Source organism: Ranitomeya variabilis, chromosome 6 (genome assembly GCF_051348905.1).
Source record: "Ranitomeya variabilis isolate aRanVar5 chromosome 6, aRanVar5.hap1, whole genome shotgun sequence".
Lineage (NCBI taxonomy): Eukaryota > Metazoa > Chordata > Amphibia > Anura > Dendrobatidae > Ranitomeya > Ranitomeya variabilis.
This window is the reverse complement of record NC_135237.1, coordinates 492,447,790-492,471,213: the sequence shown is the minus strand read 5'-3', so window position 1 is coordinate 492,471,213 and position 23,424 is coordinate 492,447,790.

Here is a 23,424-nt window from a genome sequence, read left to right as displayed (position 1 = left end):
CAACATGGCATCCCATCTTAATTCCAGTCAATTTTGCATTGAAAAGTAAAATAGCGCTTCTTCCCTTCTGAGCTCTGCTATGCGCCCAAACAATGGTTTACACCCACATATGGGGTATCGTCGTACTCAGGACAAATTGCACAACAACTTTTGTGGTCTAATTTCTTCTCTTACCCTTGGGAAAATAAAAAATTGGGGGTGAAAAGATAATTTTTGTGAAAAAATATGATTTTTTATTTTTACGGCTCTGCATTATAAACTTCTGTAAAGCACTTGTTGGGTCAAAGTGCTCACCACACATCTAGATAAGTTCCTTAGGGGGTCTACTTTCCAAAATGGTGTCACTTGTTAGGGGTTTCAATGTTTAGGCACATCAAGGGCTCTCTAAATGCAACATGGCGTCCCATCTCAATTCCAGTCAATTTTGCATTGAAAAGTCAAATGGCGCTCCTTCCCTTCCGAGCTCTGCCCTGCGCCCAAACAATGGTTTACACCCACATATGGGGTATCAGCGTACTCAGGACAAATTGCACAACAATTTTTGGGGTCCAATTTCTTCTCTCACCCTTGGGAAAATAAAAAATTGGGGGTGAAAAGATAATTTTTGTGAAAAAATATGATTTTTTATTTTTACGGCTCTGCATTATAAACTTCTGTAAAGCACTTGTTGGGTCAAAGTGCTCACCATACATCTAGATAAGTTCCTTAGGGGGTCTACTTTCCAAAATGGTGTCACTTGTGGGGGGTTTCAATGTTTAGGCACATCAGGGGCTCTCCAAATGCAACATGGTGTCCCATCTCAATTCCAGTCAATTTTGCATTGAAAAGTCAAATGGCGCTCCTTTGCTTCCAAGCTCTGCCATGCGCCCAAACTGTGGTTTACCCCCACATATGGGGTATCAGCGTACTCAGGACAAATTGTACAACAACTTTTGGGGTCTATTTTCTCCTGTTACCCTTGGTAAAATAAAACAAATTGGAGCTGAAATAAATTTTGTGTGAAAAAAGTTAAATGTTCATTTTTATTTAAACATTCCAAAAATTCCTGTGAAACACCTGAAGGGTTAATAAACTTCTTGAAAGTGGTTTTGAGTACCTTGAGGGGTGCAGTTTTTAGAATGGTGTCACACTTGGGTATTTTCTATCATATAGACCCGTCAAAATGACTTCAAATGAGATGTGGTCCCTAAAAAAAAATGGTGTTGTAAAAATGAGAAATTGCTGGTCAACTTTTAACCCTTATAACTCCCTAACAAAAAAAAATTTTGGTTCCAAAATTGTGCTGATGTAAAGTAGACATGTGGGAAATGTTATTTATTAAGTATTTTGTGTGACATATGTCTGTGATTTAAGGGCATAAAAATTCAAAGTTGGAAAATTGCGAAATTTTCAAAATTTTCGCCAAATATTCGTTTTTTTCACAAATAAACGCAAGTTATATCGAAGAAATTTTACCACTAACATGAAGTACAATATGTCACGAGAAAATAATGTCAGAATCGCCAAGATCCGTTGAAGCGTTCCAGAGTTATAACCTCATAAAGGGACAGTGGTCAGAATTGTAAAAATTGGCCCGGTCATTAACGTGCAAACCACCCTCGGGGCTTAAGGGGTTAACGGATCCGTTAAACGGATTGTACAAAACGCAGTGTGAACCTAGCCTTATATTGGAGAGTCTCATCTGAGATACGCAGTAATAGGCAGCATGCTGCAATTTTTTTTCTCAGTCCGATTTCAGCTGAGAAAAAAATCTCAGATGAGTTTTAACTCATTGAATAACATTGGTTCAAGTGCAATCAGATTTTTTACTCGCAAGTGAGAATGAGTGCTAACAGTGCAGAGAGACTGCTCCTGACTCTGAGCCTTGGTGCTGATAAATTTTAACTAGTTAGTAGGCGGTTATTTCTAACTCAGATAGTTTAGATAGCTATTGTCCTGTGTAGCTGTGAAATCAACCTTCCAGCAGATTTTTTGTGTGCAATTAGTGAGGTCCACAGACAAAGATAACAGGGCACATTCCATAGAAGTGTGTTGTGCACTGCTCCTATGCTACTCCATGCATGAGCAGACCTTTCTAAATCTTATTTTTTTGCACTTACTAAATGTGATACAGCACACCATATCCCACCTTGTCATTTACTGCCTGTGAAATTGTTCTTTGATTTGACCTGTTGCACAGTAAAAAAAAATATATTTTTTGCAGTTCCTAACACAATACAGCATGCCACATCCCACCTTGTCATTTGTGGTGGTGAAAATGTTCTGTGATTTGAGCTGCTGCACAGTAAAAAAAAATATTTTCTGCAGTTACTAGCATGATTCAGCAAGCCATATCTCACCTGGTCCATTAATGGCGGTGAAATTGTTTTGTATGATGAGCTGTTGCACAGTAAAAAAAAATTCAGTTACTAAACGTGATACAGCATGCCATATTCCACCTTGTCACTTAGGGCAGTGAAATTGTTCTGAGATATAAGCTTTTGCGCAGTAAAAAAAATATTTTTTTGCAATTGCTAACGTGATACAGCGTGCCCTGTCTCAACTTGTCATTTAGTGGTGATGAAATTGTTCTGTGTGCAGAGCTGTTGCACAGTAAAAAAAAAATTTGTTGCCGGTGCTAACTGGATTCAGCACACCATATCCCACCTTGTCATTTAGTGACGGTGAAGTTGCTCTGTGTGCAGAGCTGTTGCAGATTTTTAAAATAATATTTTTTGCAGTTGCTAATGAGATTCAGCACGTCATATCTCACCCTGTCATTTAGTGGTGCTGAAATTGTTCTGTGTGAGGAGCTGTTGCTCAGTAAAAAAATAATTTTTGCAGTTGCTACACCTTGTCATGTAGTGGCAAACAAATTAATCTTTCTGCACTGCATATTTTCTTTGTCATACAAACCTCATCCACACTGAAAAAAATATTTCTTTTACTAACATGATACAGTAGAGAAGATCTCATTTTTATAACTGTTTGGAGCATATCTACTTAGTTTTTGCAGGCCTCAGCCACACTGAGACTATTCTTTCTTTTGTGACTAACATGATACAGTAGAGGAGATCCCATTTCTATAATTGTTTGCAGTATATCTTCTTTGTTATACAGGCCTCATTTACACTGAAACAAGTCTTTCTTCTGTGACTAACGAGATACAGTAGAGGAGATCTTATTATTATTGTTTGCAGTATATATTCTTTGTTATGCAGGCCTCATTCACACTGAAACAATTCTTTCTTCTGTTAATAATCTGATACAGTAGCGAAGATCTCAATTTTATAACTGTTTGGCGCATATGTTATTTGTTATACCAGCCTCATCCACATTGAAACAATTCTTTCTTCTGTGACTAATGTGACACAGTAGAGGAGACCTCATTTTTATAATTATTTGGAAGATATTTTCTTTGTTATACAGGCCTCATCCAGACTGAAACAATTCTTTCTTCTGTTACTAATGTGATACAGTTGGGGAGATCTCAGTTTGAAATTGCTTGGAGCATACAGTATCTTCTTTGTAATACCGGCCTCATCCACACTGAAACAATTCTTTCTTCTGTGACTAATGGAACACAGTAGGGGAGACTTCATTTTTACAATTGTTTGGAGGATATCTTCTTTGTTATACAGGCCTCATCCAGGCTGAAATAATTCTTTCTTCTGTTAATAATCTGATACAGTAGCGAAGATCTCAATTTTATAACTGTTTGGCGCATATGTTATTTGTTATACTGGCCTCATCCATATTGAAACAATTCTTTCTTCTGTGACTAATGTGACACAGTAGAGGAGACCTCATTTTTATAATTATTTGGAAGATATCTTCTTTGTTATACAGGCCTCATCCAGACTGAAACAATTCTTTCTTCTGTTACTAATGTGATACAGCTGGGGAGATCTCAATTTGAAATTGTTTGGCGCATGCAGTATCTTCTTTGTAATACAGGCCTGATACGCACTGAAACAATTCTTTCTTTTGTGACTTATGTGACTCAGCACACCATATTTCACCTTGTCATTTAGTGCTGCTGAATATTCAGCTGTGTGCAGAGCTGATGCAGATTAAAAAGTTTAATCTAATTTTTGTTGCTGTTACTGTGGTCCTACTACACTACCTGAACAACATGATTGGGAAAAAGCAGGTCGAGGTGGAAGGTGTTTTAGGCTATCTGTATAAGGTGTACTTGGGGTAGGTGGTAATGTTAGTGAAAGCACTAGAGAACCAACAATGTCCCGTCCTAAAAAAACACAACTGACAATGACAACTTCTGTTACTGGATGGGCTACTATACTACCCTTTCTTGGCAGACACAAAAGGGTATTTCTTGTTGATGATGCCCATAAAGAGCATGTGCTCAAGTGGATGGCAAGCACAGCTTCAAGTGACCTCTCCTCCTCTTTCTGCATCTCAACATCACCCCCAATACAATCCACAGAGGTGTTACCCCAATCAATCTAGCTTCCCCCATGTCATAACTCTCCAACTACCCAACTGACTGTAGGGAACCACATATGGGTGAGTCTGCGGAGCTGTTCACACATTCTATGCTATGGGCATCAGAAGTGTACTCCAAAGATTCATAGTACACTTGACTGCTATCAGTTTAATTAAACACAGCTGGACTCCAATGAAGGAGTAGAACCATCTCAAGGAAGATCACAAGGAAATGGACAGCATGTGACTTGAATATGAGTGTCTGAGCAAAGTTTCTGAATACTTATGGCCATGTGAAATTTCAGTTCTTCTTTTTAATAAATATGCAAAAATTTCTACATTTCTGTTCTTTTTCAGTCAAGATGGGGTGCAGAGTGTACATTAATGAGAAAAAATGAACTTTTTTGAATTTACCAAATGGCTGCAATGAAACAAAGAGTGAAAAATTTAAAGGGGTCTGACAACTTTCCATACCCATTTATCTGAGGCTCACATGGACTGTACTGTGTTGTCAGAGCAGGAAGAGGAGAAAGGTGACTATGAGGGTGAGGAATGGGATAGCACAGAGGATGATGATGTGGTTATAGATCCCACTTGGCATGAACACAGAGGAACACAACTGAGTCTGTTGGCCATTGAAATGATGCCTTTCTGCCATGTAGATAAAGATGGTTTCCGAAAGCTGATTGCCGATGCAGTCCCTAGTACCATTTGCCCAGTCGCTGAAGAAAAGCTGAAGGCTGCTATCAAAGCAACCTGAGCTTTCATAACACCTCAGCAGTGCCACAGGCTGATCACCTGCATGTCACGCCGCATTGATGCAGTAATTGATGCCAAAGGAGCCTCGACCAAGTATTGAGTGCATTTACTGAACAGATATTTCAGTAGGCAAAGATTTCCAATTTTAAAATCATTTTTTAAAGCTGCTGTTATAAAGTATTCTAATTTTCTGAGATAATGACTTTTGGGTTTTCATTGGCTGTAAGCCATAATCAACAACAATGACAGAAATAAACACTTGAAATAGATCATTGTTGGTAATGACTCTATATAATATATGAGTTTCACATTTTGTATTGAAGAACTGAAATAAATTAACTTTTTGCTGATGTTCTAATTTTGTGAGATGCACCTCTACTTGCATCGATACAAAGCTCTTTGCCCATGCCAACTGACAGGTTGATATGTAATGTGCTCACATGGTGGAATTCCACTCTGCACATGTTGCAGTGGCTGTGGCAGCAGCAACGAGCCCTGATGCAGTATGTCATGTCATAAAGCTTGGGCCAACGCAGTACGAATGTGGCTCATATCACATTTACAGAGTGGGCACAGATTAAGGACTTCTGCACCTTTCCGCACAATTTCAAAATGGCTACTAAGATGTCTAGTGCTGAGGATGCCGCCACCACCATCACTATTCCCGTCATCTACATTCTGGAGCAGACTTTGAATAGCCTGCGGGAGGAGGTGGTGTTCCCAAAGGAAGAGGGGCAAACAGAGGATGGTAAAGATGGGACAGCAGTGTCTCAAAGTTCCAGACTGTCGTCACACAGGCGGATACCAAGTTAAGGTTTATTACAACGATCGAAGGGGGCTGGTGTTACCAGTCAATCTGTTAGTAAAGGTGCAAGAGCTGAAAAACAAATGGAGGAGGAAGAGGTGATGGGTGAGCAACTGTCAGGAGATAAAAAGGATATTCATCCCCTCTCTGTTGTTTATGGTTGGCGGGAGGGGACGGAGGAAACAAGCATCTTTGCTACCCAGCCAACAACACAGCATGAGCTTGGACCTCATGGAAGAACTCAACATATGAGTGCTTTCTTGCTGTACTATCTGCAAAATGATCCCAATATAATTTTGATTAGAAATATTTCTGACTACTGGGTTTCCACTCTGTAACATCCACATTATGAGACAACATTTTGCCAGATGCTTCCCACCCTGGAAAGGGACCCGTGAATGCTAGAGTGTTGAAACATGCTTTTACACAACTTTAAGAGAAGCTTTTCCCAAGACAACAGTGAGGCACACAGTGTAGACTTCCAACCTCTGGCAAGTCAATTTGCAAATGCCAAAACATTATCAGCAGTAGCAGTAGCGTAAGTGCAAGAAGCAATTTCTGTGAGTCCTTCGACACATTTTTTAGACCAGCTTGTGCACTAGCACAACAGAGTTCAAGTATGACACGTGGTGAACTAAAGGAGAAGAAGGTGCAGGAGTATCTAGAACTCAATATCAATAGCATCAGGGAGGATTTGGACCCTTTCACATTTTGGTCTTCAAAAATGGATGAATGGCCTGAGCTTGCCTCTCATGCCTTGGAGGTTTTATTATGCTGGCAGCCAGCATTCTCTCAAAATGTGTCATCAACACTGCTGGTGGTGTCCTGACTGATAAGCGCAGACGGCTATCCTCTGAAAATGTACACCGCCTAGCTTTCATTAAGATGAAGAAGTCATATAATGTATCTCCAAGGACTTTTGCATCCCAATTGCAGACTGTACTGACTAGGCGATGTTGGCATTTTAAAGGTGCTGCATTGATCTCGCTTCTGACCCTGCTGTTGTGGTTGCTACTGCTGCAGATGTTAACACTAATTGGTGGAAATATTTATAGTCCTGGTTGGGTGTCCATCTGCTGGGTTGGCTGTAGTGGAAGAGATGTCACTATCCATTATACTATTTATATTTTGGTGAAATCAATGCCACTTCAGTGGGGTACACCCCTAATTAGTTTAAATTTTAAGACTCCTGATCGGGTCTTCATCTGTTGGGTTGGCTGTAGTAGAAGATGCATCGGTTCCTATTATACTAGTTCTACTCTCGTGAATTTGATGCCACTTCAGTGGTCTCAGGCCCTATTTTTTTTATTTGAAGACTCCTGATTAGGTCTACATCTGCTGGATTGGCTGTTGTGGAAGAGATGTCGCTCCCAATTATATTATTTCTACTCTGGTGAAATTGATGCCACTTTGGTGGTGTCTGCCAAAAATGTTTGGAAATGTGGAGAGTCTTGATTGGGTCTCTCAGTCTGCTGGGTTGTCTGTAGTGGAAGAGGTGTCTCTCCCCATTAAACTATTTCAACTCTTGCGAAATTGATGCCACTTTGGTGGTATCTGCCCCTAATTACTTTAAATTTGAAGACTCCTGATTGGGTCTCCATCTGCTTGGTTGGCTGTAGTGGAAGACGTTTTCGTCCATATTATACTATTTCTACTCTGGTGAAATTGATGCTCCCTTTGTGGTGTCTGCCAAAATTTTTTGGGAAATGTGGAGAGTCCTGATTAGTTCTATCCATCTGCTGGGTTTGCTGTAGTGGAAGAGATATCCTTCCCCAAAATACTATTAATACTCTGGTGAAACTGATGCCAGTTTGGTGGTGTCAGGCTGTAATTTTTTTAAATTTGAAGACTCCTGATTGGGTTTACATCTGCTGGGTTGGCTGTAGTGGAAGAGATGTCGCTCCCCATTATTCTATTTCTACTGTGATGAAATTGATGCCACTTTGGTGGTGTCTGCCACTAATTTTTGAAAATGTTAAGAGTCCTGATTGGGTCTCTCCATCTGCTGGACTGGCTGTAGTCGAAGTGATGTCACTCCCCATTATACTGTTTATACGCTGGTGAAATTGATGCCACTTTGGTGCTGTCTGCACCTAATAATTTGAAATATGATAACTCCTGATTCTGTCGCCATCTGCTGGGTTGGCTGTAGTGGAAGATGTGTCGGTCCCTATTATACTGTTTCTACTCTCATAAAAATTGATACCACTTGAGTTGTGTCAGGCCCTAATTTTTTTTAAATTTGATGACTTCTGATTTGGTCTCCATCTTCTGGGTTGGCTGTAGTGGAAGACGTGTTGGTCCCTATTATACAATTTCTACTCTGGTAAAATAGATGCCGCTTTGTTGGTATCTGCCACTAATTTTTGGAAATGTGTACACTCCTGGTTTATGCTGAGTAAAAAAAAGCACATTGGGCATGAGATTTCTCTAAATCCCATCCACTTTGCTGGGACTTTTAGACAATGCAGTTTTGACACAAAAATAGGCAGCATTAAAAACGTCCCAAAAACTCATTTGGGCATATAGCCTATTGGATTGCTTTATGAGAGTCATGTCACTTTTTCATAAGCTAACCTTCTGCCATCAAGGGGTCTTCTGCATCAATGATCAATTACCTGAAGGCCTTAATCATGTAGAACACTGGTATAGAGGGCAGTGGCATTCATTGTTACCCAGAACGCTTTATGAATTGCCAGCTGGCACTTCTTTGTTTCACCTGTTTGTTCAGTGTCGACTGTGTGCAAGGCATCATCTAAAGCTTATCAAAGAATTTTTGGTCACAATGTAGTTACAAGGCTGAGTTTGTGTCCTAGGTCATTTGTTTTCCAGCAGGACAATGACCACAAACATACTTCAAGAAGCACCTAGAACTGGATGGAACCAAAGTGCTGGAGAGGTCTGAAGTGGTCAGCAATGTGTCCGGACCTAAATCCCATTGAACAATCTTAAAATTTCTGTTGGGAGAAGGCACCCTTCAATTATGATGGACCTGGAGTAGTTTGCAAAGGATAAGTGGTCCAAAATTCCATGTGGGAGATGTATGAAGCTTGTTGATAGTTATAGGAAGCAATTGATTGTGGTTATTTACTCCAAAGGGTGTGCAACCAAATATTAACTTAAGGGTGCCAACCATATTGTCCATACAATTTTTAGGGTTTTGTTTGAAAACATGTCAAATTTACCTTTTCTTGTGTTGTTCCAATACACACACAAAGGAAATAATCATGTATGTAACAAAACATGTGCAATTGCAATAATCCTTTGGGAGAAATACTTCATTTTCTGGAACAATTTTAAGGGTGCCAATACTTTTGGCTATGACTGTATGTGTATTTTTGCTTTTACATAAAAGCAGTGTTTTTAGTGGCAAAAATATTTTCCTTCATATTTTTGCACTTTGTTTTATATTTATTTTATTTTTTTTTACTTTTTTACTGAATCTCAGTATAGGACTTCAATTTTTACTAATCTGATGCCTGGTCTAATATCCTGCAATACTTCCAGATTGTATGGTACTAGACCTGACCGTGTTATCCTAAGAGGAAGAATATTAGATACTGCTAATGGCAGGACCTAACACTAACAGACCACTGTAGCTGACAGACCCCCATGGCCATTACAGGGCATAGGATCACCAAGTCAACCATTAGAATAGCTTAATTGCTGTCAATATTGACAGCGGCATATAAGGGGGTAAACTGTTGTGATCAGTGTAAGCACCAATCGCAGCCATTGTATCATGGGGTCAGCTATGATACATCACCCGCTGATGATGAAGCCAGCATTGCTTGTGAGCCAGCTTTTTCATTGCACTGTGCATGCATGGTGGTATGAGGGATATAATATACAGCTGATGTCAGGAAGGGGTTAAACCACTGACACATTCATAATAGAGACTTATCCTCTATTAAAAAATGCCTGTTTTACAGATTTTATTAATTTCATTTTAGGTAAAAAGGGTTTGATTACTTATAAATATGAGGAGTTTCAGAGCTCAGTGCCGCCCCTCAAGTACAATCCACCACACCTCTGCTTATATAGATTGACCACTCTTTTTGGAGCACTTCTTGACTACACTCCCCAACCATTCACCCACTGGCACTACAGGAGACAAGAATACAAACAGTGTGAGTGTGGGTGTGCTCTACTCCGTGTCTCATTTCTGCTCCCCCTCTCCTGTCTTCTTCGGCCACCTGCTACAGTGTGGTCCTGTGTGCAGCGAGTGGCTACTGCAGACAGGAGAGGGAGATGAGAGGTTGCCTACACAAACACTGTGAGAGCTCTTGGCTCCTGCAGTGTCAGTGAGTTCAATGCTGAAGATGATTTAAGTTAGGCAGTGATCCAAAGCAAGCGCTGTCAATCAACAAGAAAGAGATCCAGAGGATTTTAATTCAGGAGTTGAATCGATGCAATGAGTTTCAAAAACAGCAACATAGAGAAATTCAGAAAAATATACCAGAAGGAAACAACCTTACCAACACCAGTCAGATCACAAATGCACAGGCAGGATGTAGCAGACCCACATTATGAAGGCAGGGGCAGCACAGGTGCAAACTACTGATAAAAGCAGCCACTCACAAACCTACCAAATAATGGAGGGGTTGGCTGCCTAGTAGAAAAAATGCACATAAATGAGGCTTGAGTAGAACGCCAGTCACACAGGTATGTGTGATGCACAGTGTCCGGCTTACAGCCAATTGATGACACCCATAACATTATGACAGGCTGGCTGCCCAGCATTATGTGAGTGCACCTCACAAGAACAGATGCCCCAGCAAGAAATGGTAAAAAGTGCAACAAAAGATAAAAAAAATAATGCATATGATAAATACATTAAATGAGGCATTGGTTGATATTTTTGCCAAAATAGATAAGCTCGCAATGCAATGAATCGATGCAGTGAGCCCTTAACTATGCCAAAGGTGCACCAAAGACTAGGGTTGAGCGACTTTCATTTTTTTAAGATCGAGTCGGGTTTTGTGAAACCCGACTTTGTCCAGAGTCGAGTCGAGTGCAGTCGGCCGATTATCGCTAAAAGTCGGGGATCGACCGAAACACGAAACCCAATGCAAGTCAATGGGGAAGCATAGTCGGCAGTGAGTGGAGGCCAGGAAAACACCTACAGTGCCCATTTTAATGCCAAAAACATCCTTTCTTGTTTCTGAAGCTTGTCAATCTTAATTAACTTTATAATAATAGTTGTTCAATGGAACTTGGGGGTCATTTGGCAAATTTGTGGGGGGTAGGGCTGGTTCAAGGTTTTAGTGGGCCCAGGAATCGTGGACTACGTCACGGCAGTGGAGCAGGGAGAGGAAAGTATTTCAACGTTGCAACTGCTGTGATCCTGAGCAAGCAGGGGGGCACACTTGTTCGCATTGGCACTGGCACAGGGCCCCTCAAAGTACAGCGGTGTGTTTGCACGGCGGGGGCGCCTCCCACCAGCAGCGACACTTTTGCGTACTCTGAGGGGCCCTGTCATGATCTCAATGGCAAGAGATCATAGCATCAGCATATATAGGAACTAGCTCTTGGAAGATGGAAACTGAGCTGACCATGAACTAAACCTAACGCACAACTAGCAGTGGCCTAGTAGCATGCCTACGTTGATTCTAGATGCCCAGCACCAGCCGGAGAACTAAATAAAGCTAGCAGAGGAAAATATTAGTCCTAGCTCACCTCTAGAGAAATACCCCGAAAGGAGACAGAGGCCCCCCACATGTATTGGCGGTGAATCAAGATGAAATAACAAACGTAGTATGAAAATAGGTTTAGCAAATTTGAGGTCCACTTACTACATAGCAGAAGACAGAAAGGACACTTTCATGGTCAGCTGAAAACCCTATCAAAACACCATCCAGAAATTACTTTAAAACTCTGGCATTAACTCATAACACCAGAGTGGCAATTCCTGTTCACAAGAGCTTTCCAGACACAGTAACGAAACTACAGCTGTGAACTGGAACAAAAATGCAAAAACAAACATGGACAAGAGTCCAACTTATCTAGTAGTTGTCTAGGAGCAGGAACAAGCACAGAGAGGCTTCTGATAACATTGTTGACCGGCAAGCAACTAACAGAGCAGCAAGGTTATATAGCGACTCCCACATCTTGATGGGAACAGGTGAACAGAGAAGATGAAGACACCAGTTCAATTCCACCAGTAGCCACCGGGGGAGCCCAGAATCCAAATTCACAACAGTACCCCCCCCTCAAGGAGGGGGCACCGAACCCTCACCAGAACCACCAGGGCGATCAGGATGGGCCCTATGAAAGGCACGAACCAGATCAGAGGCATGAACATCAGATGCATTCACCCAAGAATTATCCTCCTGGCCGTATCCCTTCCACTTGACCAGATACTGGAGTCTCCGTCTGGAAACACGAGAGTCTAAGATTTTCTCCACAACGTACTCCAACTCACCCTCAACCAACACCGGAGCAGGAGGCTCAACGGAAGGCACAACCGGTACCTCATACCTGCGCAATAATGACCGATGAAAAACGTTATGAATAGAAAAGGATGCAGGGAGGTCCAAACGGAAGGAAACAGGGTTAAGAATCTCCAATATCTTATACGGGCCGATGAACCGAGGCTTAAACTTAGGAGAAGAGACCCTCATAGGGACAAAACGAGAAGACAACCACACCAAGTCCCCAACACGAAGACGAGGACCAACACGACGATGGCGGTTAGCAAAAAGCTGAGTCTTCTCCTGGGACAACCTCAAATTGTCCACCACCTGCCCCCAGATCTGATGCAATCTCTCCACCACAGCATCCACTCCAGGACAATCCGAAGATTCCACCTGACCAGAGGAAAATCGAGGATGAAACCCCGAATTACAGAAAAACCAAAGTGGCAGAGCTGGCCCGATTATTGAGAGCGAACTCCGCCAATGGCAAAAAAGCAACCCAATCATCCTGGTCAGCAGACACAAAACACCTCAGATATGTCTCCAGGGTCTGATTAATCCGCTCGGTCTGGCCATTCGTCTGAGGATGGAAAGCGGACGAAAAAGATAAATCTATGCCCATCCTAGCACAGAATGCCCGCCAAAATCTAGACACGAATTGGGTCCCTCTGTCAGAAACGATATTCTCAGGAATACCATGCAAACGAACAACATTTTGAAAAAACAGAGGAACCAACTCGGAAGAAGAAGGCAACTTTGGGCAGAGGAACCAAATGGACCATCTTAGAGAAACGGTCACACACCACCCAGATGACAGACATCTTCTGAGAAACAGGCAGATCTGAAATAAAATCCATCGAGATGTGCGTCCAAGGCCTCTTAGGAATAGGCAAGGGCAACAACAATCCACTAGCCCGAGAACAACAAGGCTTGGCCCGAGCACAAACGTCACAAGACTGCACAAAGCCTCGCACATCTCGTGACAGGGAAGGCCACCAGAAGGACCTTGCCACCAAATCCCTGGTACCAAAAATGCCAGGATGACCTGCCAACGCAGAAGAATGAACCTCAGAGATGACTCTACTGGTCCAATCATCAGGAACAAACAGTTTATCAGGTGGGCAACGATCAGGTCTATCCGCCTGAAACTCCTGCAAGGCCCGCCGCAGGTCTGGAGAAACGGCTGACAATACCACTCCATCCTTAAGGATACCTGTGGGCTCAGAGTTACCAGGCGAGTCAGGCTCAAAACTCCTAGAAAGGGCATCCGCCTTAACATTCTTAGAACCCGGTAGGTATGACACCACAAAATTAAACCGAGAGAAAAATAATGACCAGCGCGCCTGTCTAGGATTCAGGCGCCTGGCGGTCTCAAGATAAATCAAATTTTTGTGGTCAGTCAATACCACCACCTGATGTCTGGCCCCCTCAAGCCAATGGCGCCACTCCTCAAAAGCCCACTTCATGGCCAAAAGCTCCCGATTCCCAACATCATAATTCCGCTCAGCGGGCGAAAATTTACGGGAAAAGAAGGCACAAGGCCTCATCACGGAGCAGTCAGAACTTTTCTGCGACAACACTGCCCCAGCTCCGATCTCAGAAGCGTCGACCTCAACCTGAAAAGGTAGAGCAACATCAGGCTGACGCAACACAGGGGCAGAGGAAAAACGGCGCTTAAGCTCCCGAAAGGCCTCCACAGCATCAGGGGACCAATCAGCAACATCAGCACCCTTCTTAGTCAAATCGGTCAATGGCTTAGCAATATCCGAAAAACCAGCAATAAATCGACGATAAAAGTTAGCAAAGCCCAAAAATTTCTGAAGACTCTTAAGAGAAGAGGGCTGCGTCCAATCACAAATAGCTTGAACCTTGACAGGATCCATTTCAATGGAAGAGGGGGAAAAAATATATCCCAAAAAGGAAATCCTCTGTACCCCAAAAACACACTTAGAACCCTTCACACACAAAGAATTAGACCGCAAAACCTGAAAAACCCTCCTGACTTGCTGGACATGAGAGTCCCAGTCATCCGAAAAAATCAGAATATCATCCAGATACACAATCATAAATTTATCCAAATAATCGCGAAAAATATCATGCATAAAGGACTGGAAAACTGACGGAGCATTTGAAAGACCAAAAGGCATCACTAAATACTCAAAGTGGCCCTCGGGCGTATTAAATGCGGTTTTCCACTCATCCCCCTGCCTGATTCGCACCAAATTATACGCCCCACGAAGGTCAATCTTAGAGAACCACTTGGCCCCCTTTATGCGAGCAAACAAATCAGTCAGCAACGGCAATGGGTATTGATATTTAACAGTGATTTTATTCAAAAGCCGATAATCAATACATGGTCTCAAAGAGCCGTCTTTTTTTGACACAAAGAAAAAACCGGCTCCTAAGGGAGATGACGATGGACGAATATGTCCCTTTTCCAAGGACTCCTTTATATATTCACGCATAGCAGCATGTTCAGGCACAGACAGATTAAATAAACGACCCTTTGGGTATTTACTACCCGGGATTAAATCTATGGCACAATCGCACTCTCGGTGCGGAGGTAACGAACCAAGCTTGGATTCTTCAAAGACGTCACGATAGTCAGACAGGAACTCAGGAATTTCAGAGGGAATAGATGATGAAATGGAAACCACAGGTACATCCCCATGAGCCCCCTTACATCCCCAGCTCAACACAGACATAGCTTTCCAGTCGAGGACTGGGTTGTGAGATTGCAGCCAAGGCAATCCTAGCACCAAATCATCATGTAGATTATACAGCACCAGAAAGCGAATAATCTCCTGGTGATCCGGATTAATACGCATAGTTACTTGTGTCCAGTATTGTGGTTTATTATTAGCCAATGGGGTGGAGTCAATCCCCTTCAGAGGAATAGGAGTCTCCAAAGGCTCTAAATCATACCCACAGCGTTTGGCAAAGGACCAATCCATAAGACTCAAAGCGGCGCCAGAGTCGACATAGGCGTCCGTGGTAATAGATGACAAAGAGCAAATCAGGGTCACAGATAGAATAAACTTAGACGGTAAGGTGCAAATGGAAACAGATTTACCAAGCTTTTTAGTGCGCTTAGAGCATGCTGATATAACATGAGTAGAATCACCACAATAGAAACACAACCCATTTTTCCGTCTAAAATTCTGCCGCTCGCTTCGGGACAGAATTCTATCACACTGCATACTCTCTGGCGATTTCTCAGTGGACACCGCCAGATGGTGCACTGGTTTGCGCTCCCGCAAACGCCTATCGATCTGAATAGCCATTGTCATGGACTCATTCAGACCCGCAGGCACAGGGAACCCCACCATAACATCCTTAATGGCATCAGAGAGACCGTCTCTGAAAGTCGCCGCCAGGGCGCACTCATTCCACTGAGTAAGCACAGACCATTTACGGAATCTTTGGCAGTAAATTTCCGCTTCATCTTGCCCCTGAGATAGGGACATCAAAGTTTTTTCTGCCTGAAGCTCCAAATGAGGTTCGTCATAAAGCAACCCCAAGGCCAGAAAAAACGCATCCACATTGAGCAACGCAGGATCCCCTGGTGTCAATGAAAAAGCCCAGTCTTGAGGGTCGCCCCGGAGCAAGGAAATCACAATCCTGACCTGCTGTGCAGGATCTCCGGCAGAGCGAGATTTCAGGGACAAAAATAATTTGCAATTATTTCGAAAATTCTGAAACCCAGATCTATTCCCCGAGAAAAATTCCGGCAAAGGAATTCTCGGCTCAGATACAGGTGCATGACAAACAAAATCTTGCAAATTTTGTACCTTCGTGGCGAGATTATTCAAACCTGCAGTTACACTCTGAAGATCCATTGCAAACAGGTGGACACAGAGCCATTCAAAGATTAGAATGAGAGAAAAAAAAAAAAAAAAAAAAAATTTCAGCAGACTACTTATTTCTCTCCTTTCTCAGCCAAGGATTTTAACCCTTTAGTGGGCCGGTCAAACTGTCATGATCTCAATGGCAAGAGATCATAGCATCAGCATATATAGGAACTAGCTCTTGGAAGATGGAAACTGAGCTGACCATGAACTAAACCTAACGCACAACTAGCAGTGGCCGGGTAGCATGCCTACGTTGATTCTAGATGCCCAGCACCAGCCGGAGAACTAAATAAAGCTAGCAGAGGAAAATATTAGTCCTAGCTCACCTCTAGAGAAATACCCCGAAAGGAGACAGAGGCCCCCCACATGTATTGGCGGTGAATCAAGATGAAATAACAAACGTAGTATGAAAATAGGTTTAGCAAATTTGAGGTCCACTTACTACATAGCAGAAGACAGAAAGGACACTTTCATGGTCAGCTGAAAACCCTATCAAAACACCATCCAGAAATTACTTTAAAACTCTGGCATTAACTCATAACACCAGAGTGGCAATTCCTGTTCACAAGAGCTTTCCAGACACAGTAACGAAACTACAGCTGTGAACTGGAACAAAAATGCAAAAACAAACATGGACAAGAGTCCAACTTATCTAGTAGTTGTCTAGGAGCAGGAACAAGCACAGAGAGGCTTCTGATAACATTGTTGACCGGCAAGCAACTAACAGAGCAGCAAGGTTATATAGCGACTCCCACATCTTGATGGGAACAGGTGAACAGAGAAGATGAAGACACCAGTTCAATTCCACCAGTAGCCACCGGGGGAGCCCAGAATCCAAATTCACAACAGGGCCCTGTGCCAGTGACGCTGCTAACGAGTATGCCCCCCCCACCTGATGAAGGAACCTGCACTTTCATCTGCACCTTCCTCTTTGTCCCTGTGTAAGGTGGTATAACATACGGGAAGGGGAACCTTACTTTCAGCAGGGTCAGATTCTGGCTGTGTAGAGTGCAAGGGGAATGTAGTGGTCTAGGTCAATGTACCAGCAGACTCATCTAGCAGTGGCTGGGCAATGGGCAGGATGAGGAGGAAACAGATATAGGGCCAAAGAATAAAGTAGGCTAAATGCAGTTCAAAATTGGTAACAGGACAGGACTAAACAGGCGGCATTGCTTTTATTCAGTGGAGTAGCAAACCCAGGAGCAGCAGACACTGTTTTAAGGGCCCAACCACACTAGTAGGCCAAATGCAGTTTAATATCTGATACTATAGGCCCAAAGCCAGAAGGTTGAAGCTCAGCTTTATTCAGTTGAGGGCAAACACCAGGGAGGGGCAGACACCGTTAGTAGGCCCTAACCACCAATTTTTAAAATAACAGCACTTAATGAGAGCCAGAAGGTTGAAGCTCAGCTTTATTCAGTTGAGGAAAAACACCAGGCAGGGGCAGACACCGTTAGTAGGCCGTAACCAAAGTTGAAGGCCAAATGCAGTTTAATTTCTGATACTATAGGCCGAAAGCCAGAAGGTTGAAGCTCAGCTTTATTCAGTTGAGGAAAAACACCAGGGAGGGGCAGACACCGTTAGTAGGCCCTAACCACCAATTTTTGAAAACACAGCACTTAATGAGAGCCAGGAGGTTGAAGCTCAGCTTTATTCAGTTGAGGAAAAACACCAGGGAGGGGCAGACACCGTTAGTAGGCCCTAACCACCAATTTTTGAAAACACAGCACTTAATGAGAGCCAGAAGGATGAAGCTCAGCTTTATTCAGTTGAGGACAAACACCAGGCAGGGGCAGACACCGTTAGTAGGCCCTAACCACCAATTTTTGAAAACACAGCACTTAATGAGAGCCAGAAGGATGAAGCTCAGCTTTATTCAGTTGAGGACAAACACCAGGCAGGGGCAGACACCGTTAGTAGGCCCTAACCACCAATTTTTAAAAACACAGCACTTAATGAGAGCCAGAAGGTTGAAGCTCAGCTTTATTCAGTTGAGGAAAAACACCAGGGAGGGGCAGACACCGTTAGTAGGCCCTAACCACCAATTTTTGAAAACACAGCACTTAATGAGAGCCAGAAGGATGAAGCTCAGCTTTATTCAGTTGAGGACAAACACCAGGCAGGGGCAGACACCGTTAGTAGGCCGTAACCAAAGTTGAAGTTCAAATGCAGTTTAATATCTGATACTAAAGGCCCAAAGCCAGAAGGTTGAAGCTCAGCTTTATTCAGTTGAGGTCAAACACCAGGGAGGGGCAGACACCGTTAGTAGGCCCTAACCACCAATTTTTAAAATAACAGCACTTAATGAGAGCCAGAAGGTTGAAGCTAAGCTTTATTCAGTTGAGGAAAAACACCAGGCAGGGGCAGACACCGTTAGTAGGCCGTAACCAAAGTTGAAGGCCAAATGCAGTTTAATATCTGATACTATAGGCCCAAAGCCAGAAGGTTGAAGCTCAGCTTTATTCAGTTGAGGAAAAACACCAGGGAGGGGCAGACACCGTTAGTAGGCCCTAACCACCAATTTTTGAAAACACAGCACTTAATGAGAGCCAGAAGGATGAAGCTCAACTTTATTCAGTTGAGGACAAACACCAGGGAGGGGCAGACACCGTTAGTAGGCTGTAACCAAAGTTGAAGGCCAAATGCAGTTTAATATCTGATACTATAGGCCCAAAGCCAGAAGGTTGAAGCTAAGCTTTATTCAGTTGAGGGCAAACACCAGGGAGGGGCAGACACCGCTAGTAGGCCCTAACCACCAATTTTTAAAATAACAGCACCTAATGAGAGCCAGAAGCTTGAAGCTCAGCTTTATTCAGTTGAGGAAAAACACCAGGCAGGGGCAGACACCGTTAGTAGGCCGTAACCAAAGTTGAAAGCCAAATGCAGTTTAATTTCTGATACTATAGGCCGAAAGCCAGAAGGTTGAAGCTCAGCTTTATTCAGTTGAGGAAAAACACCAGGGAGGGGCAGACACCGTTAGTAGGCCCTAACCACCAATTTTTGAAAACACAGCACTTAATGAGAGCCAGAAGGATGAAGCTCAGCTTTATTCAGTTGAGGACAAACACCAGGGAGGGGCAGACACCGTTAGTAGGTCGTAACCAAAGTTGAAGGCCAAATGCAGTTTAATATCTGATACTATAGGCCCAAAGCCAGAAGGTTGAAGCTCAGCTTTATTCAGTTGAGGGCAAACACCAGGGAGGGGCAGACACCGTTAGTAGGCCCTAACCACCAATTTTTGAAAACACAGCACTTAATGAGAGCCAGAAGGATGAAGCTCAGCTTTATTCAGTTAAGGACAAACACCAGGGAGGGGCAGACACCGTTAGTAGGCCCTAACCACCAATTTTTAAAAACACAGCACTTAATGAGAGCCAGAAGGTTGAAGCTCAGCTTTATTCAGTTGAGGAAAAACACCAGGGAGGGGCAGACACCGTTAGTAGGCCCTAACCACCAATTTTTGAAAACACAGCACTTAATGAGAGCCAGAAGGATGAAGCTCAGCTTTATTCAGTTGAGGACAAACACCAGGGAGGGGCAGACACCGTTAGTAGGCCCTAACCACCAATTTTTAAAATAACAGCACTTAATGAGAGCCAGAAGGTTGAAGCTCAGCTTTATTCAGTTGAGGAAAAACACCAGGCAGGGGCAGACACCGTTAGTAGGCCCTAACCACCAATTTTTGAAAACACAGCACTTAATGAGAGCCAGAAGGATGAAGCTCAGCTTTATTCAGTTGAGGAAAAACACCAGGCAGGGGCAGACACCGTTAGTAGGCCGTAACCAAAGTTGAAGACCAAATGCAGTTTAATTTCTGATACTATAGGCCGAAAGCCAGAAGGTGGAAGCTCCGATTTAGACAGTGGAGGACAATTTGAATTAGGGACTGCAGACAGACTTAGTAGGCTGTCCCCTGTGGACCATGCATCCAACACATTAACCCATTGCGCCGTAATGGACACGTAATCTTCTGTGGCCATGCCTACAGGTCCATGTCTGTTGTCAGGTGCACCTTTGTACTCACAGATTGCCAGAGTGCATGGACAATGCGGTCTTTTACATGCTGGTGGAGGGTTGGGATGGCTTTTCTCGCAAAAGAAGTGTCGACTGGTTAGCTTGTAGCGTGGTACAGCGTAGTCCATCATGGCCTTATTAATAGTAAATAAAATATATAACTAGGCTCTATGAACTTTTAAATAGGTTCCAGGGGTACACGGGCAGCATTGGTGTGGTCAGTGGAGGAGTATTGCAAGTAGGGGCCGCAGACAGGCTCACAAAGGCCTAAAATAACAAACAGTAGGCAGTCATGGCAGTTTTACATCGGTTACATGGATACACAGGCAGGCAGCATTGTGGTCAGTGGAGGAGTAATGCAAGTAGGGACCGCAGACAGGGTATCAAAGGCCTAAAATAACAAACAGTAGGCAGTCATGGCAGTTTGAAATCGGTTACATGGATACACAGGCAGGCAGCATTGTGGTCAGTGGAGGAGTATTGCAAGTAGGGGCCACAGACAGGCTCACAAAGGCCTAAAATAACAAACAGTAGGCAGTCATGGCAGTTTTACATCGGTTACATGGATACACAGGCAGGCACTCCAGGCAGCATTGTGGTCAGTGGAGGAGTATTGCAAGTAGGGGCAGCAGACAGGCTATCAAAGGCCTAAAATAGCAAACAATAGGCTCATGGCAGTTTTATATCGGTTACATGGATGCACAGGCAGGCAGCATTGTGGTCAGTGGAGGAGTAATGCAAGTAGGGACCGCAGACAGGCTATCAAAGGCCTAAAATAACAAACAATAGGCTCATGGCAGTTTTATATCGGTTACATGGATGCACAGGCAGGCAGCATTGTGGTCAGTGGAGGAGTAATGCAAGTAGGGACGGCAGACAGGCTATCAAAGGCCTAAAATAACAAACAATAGGCTCATGGCAGTTTTACATCGGTTACATGGATACACAGGCAGGCAGCATTGTGGTCAGTGGAGGAGTAATGCAAGTAGGGACCGCAGACAGGCTATCAAAGGCCTAAAATAACAAACAATAGGCTCATGGCAGTTTTATATCAGTTACATGGATGCACAGGCAGGCAGCATTGTGGTCAGTGGAGGAGTAATGCAAGTAGGGACGGCAGACAGGCTATCAAAGGCCCAAAATAACAAACAATAGGCTCATGGCAGTTTTACATCGGTTACATGGATACACAGGCAGGCAGCATTGAGGTCAGTGGAGGAGTAATGCAAGTAGGGGCCACAGACAGGCTCACAAAGGCCTAAAATAACAAACAGTAGGCAGTCATGGCAGTTTTACATCGGTTACATGGATACACAGGCAGGCACTCCAGGCAGCATTGTGGTCAGTGGAGGAGTAATGCAAGTAGGGACTGCAGACAGGCTATCAAAGGCCTAAAATAACAAACAATAGGCTCATGGCAGTTTTATATCAGTTACATGGATGCACAGGCAGGCAGCATTGTGGTCAGTGGAGGAGTAATGCAAGTAGGGACGGCAGACAGGCTATCAAAGGCCTAAAATAACAAACAATAGGCTCATGGCAGTTTTACATCGGTTACATGGATACACAGGCAGGCAGCATTGTGGTCAGTGGAGGAGTATTGCAAGGAGTGTCTGACACAGTTAGTACTCCAAAAAAATAAATAGATGTTAATGTCTCGCAAAACAACTATAAGTAAAAAAAGGGTGGCATGCTTAGGTACAGGGGTGGGCTCATCTGCAGAGTTTATGACAAAGTAATTTGGCAGTAAATTAGTATTTACTGGTGTCAATATAGGACACTGACCCAGACTACTTTAACTAGCATCATAGATGCAAACAAATTGGTATTGTTTGTCAGTGCCAGGCATTGAATGATGTCAGTGCATAGACTAAACATTGGTGGAGCTGTGCGAGATAATTTTGCACGTGGTAGAGCACAGTTTGAGCTGGGGGGGGAACTCTCTTGTGGCCGGCGATACCGCCCCAGGGCCCCTCATGTTACAACGGTGTGTCTGACGTTGGGTGCACACCACCACCGCCAGAGACACTACATTGTACTATGAGGGACCCAGTGGCAATGCCGTCGACCAAAAGCGGGCACACCCGCCTCTTCAGACAATCAGCACTGTAACGGGTGCTTGCGCCAAGTGGCGAGACAACGGCCCCGGGGGGGGATTTTTCCCATTGGGGGAGGTGTAAACATGTCGTATGCTGGACAAACAGCTGCAGCAAATTAACAGATTGGAACACTCAGTAAGACCAGTCCACAAGCAAGACCTTTTTATAGGAAAGCTAGGTGTCAGCCGGGAAAGGTGGGGCAAAATAATTTGAAATCCAGGAGTGGTTCATTTTAATGAAGGTGAGATCATCCACATTTTGGGTAGCCAGACGAGTCCTTTTTTCGGTTAATATTGAACCAGCAGCACTGAATACTCTTTCTGATAGCACACTAGCTGCTGGGCAAGCAAGCTCCTGCAAGGCATATTTTGCCAATTCAGGCCAGGTGTCTAATTTTGATGCCCAGTAATCAAATGGGAATGACGGTTGAGGGAGAACATCGATAAGGGAAGAAAAATAGTTAGTAACCATACTGGACAAATGTTGTCTCCTGTCACTTTGAATAGATGCTGCAGTACCTGTCCTGTCTGCGGTCATTGCGAAATCACTCCACAACCTGGTCAGAAAACCCCTCTGTCCAACGCCACTTCTGATCTGTGCACCTCTAACACCTCTGCCATGTAGCCCCCTGCAGCTTGTGTGAGAACCATCACCGGCGCTGTGTGCTGGGAATGCCTGAATCAAACGGTCTACAAGAGCAGCTTGTTTGGTTGCTAAGATTTGTTCGAGGTTCTCATGTGGCATAATATTTTGCAATTTGCCTTTATAGCGAGGGTCAAGGATGCAGGCCAACCAGTAATCGTCATCGCTCATCATTTTAGTAATGCATGGGTCCTTTTTGAGGATACGTAAGGCATAATCCGCCATGTGGGCCAAAGTTCCTGTTGGCAAATCTGCGTTTGTGCTGGTTTGAGGGGCAGTTACAGGCAAATCTACGTCACTTGTCTCCCTTAAAAAAACAGAACCCGGCCTTGCAACGCCACTAATTTCTGTTGGCCCAGGAGAAGCTTCCTCATTAAAAAAGTACTCATCCCCATCATCCTCCTCGTCCTCCT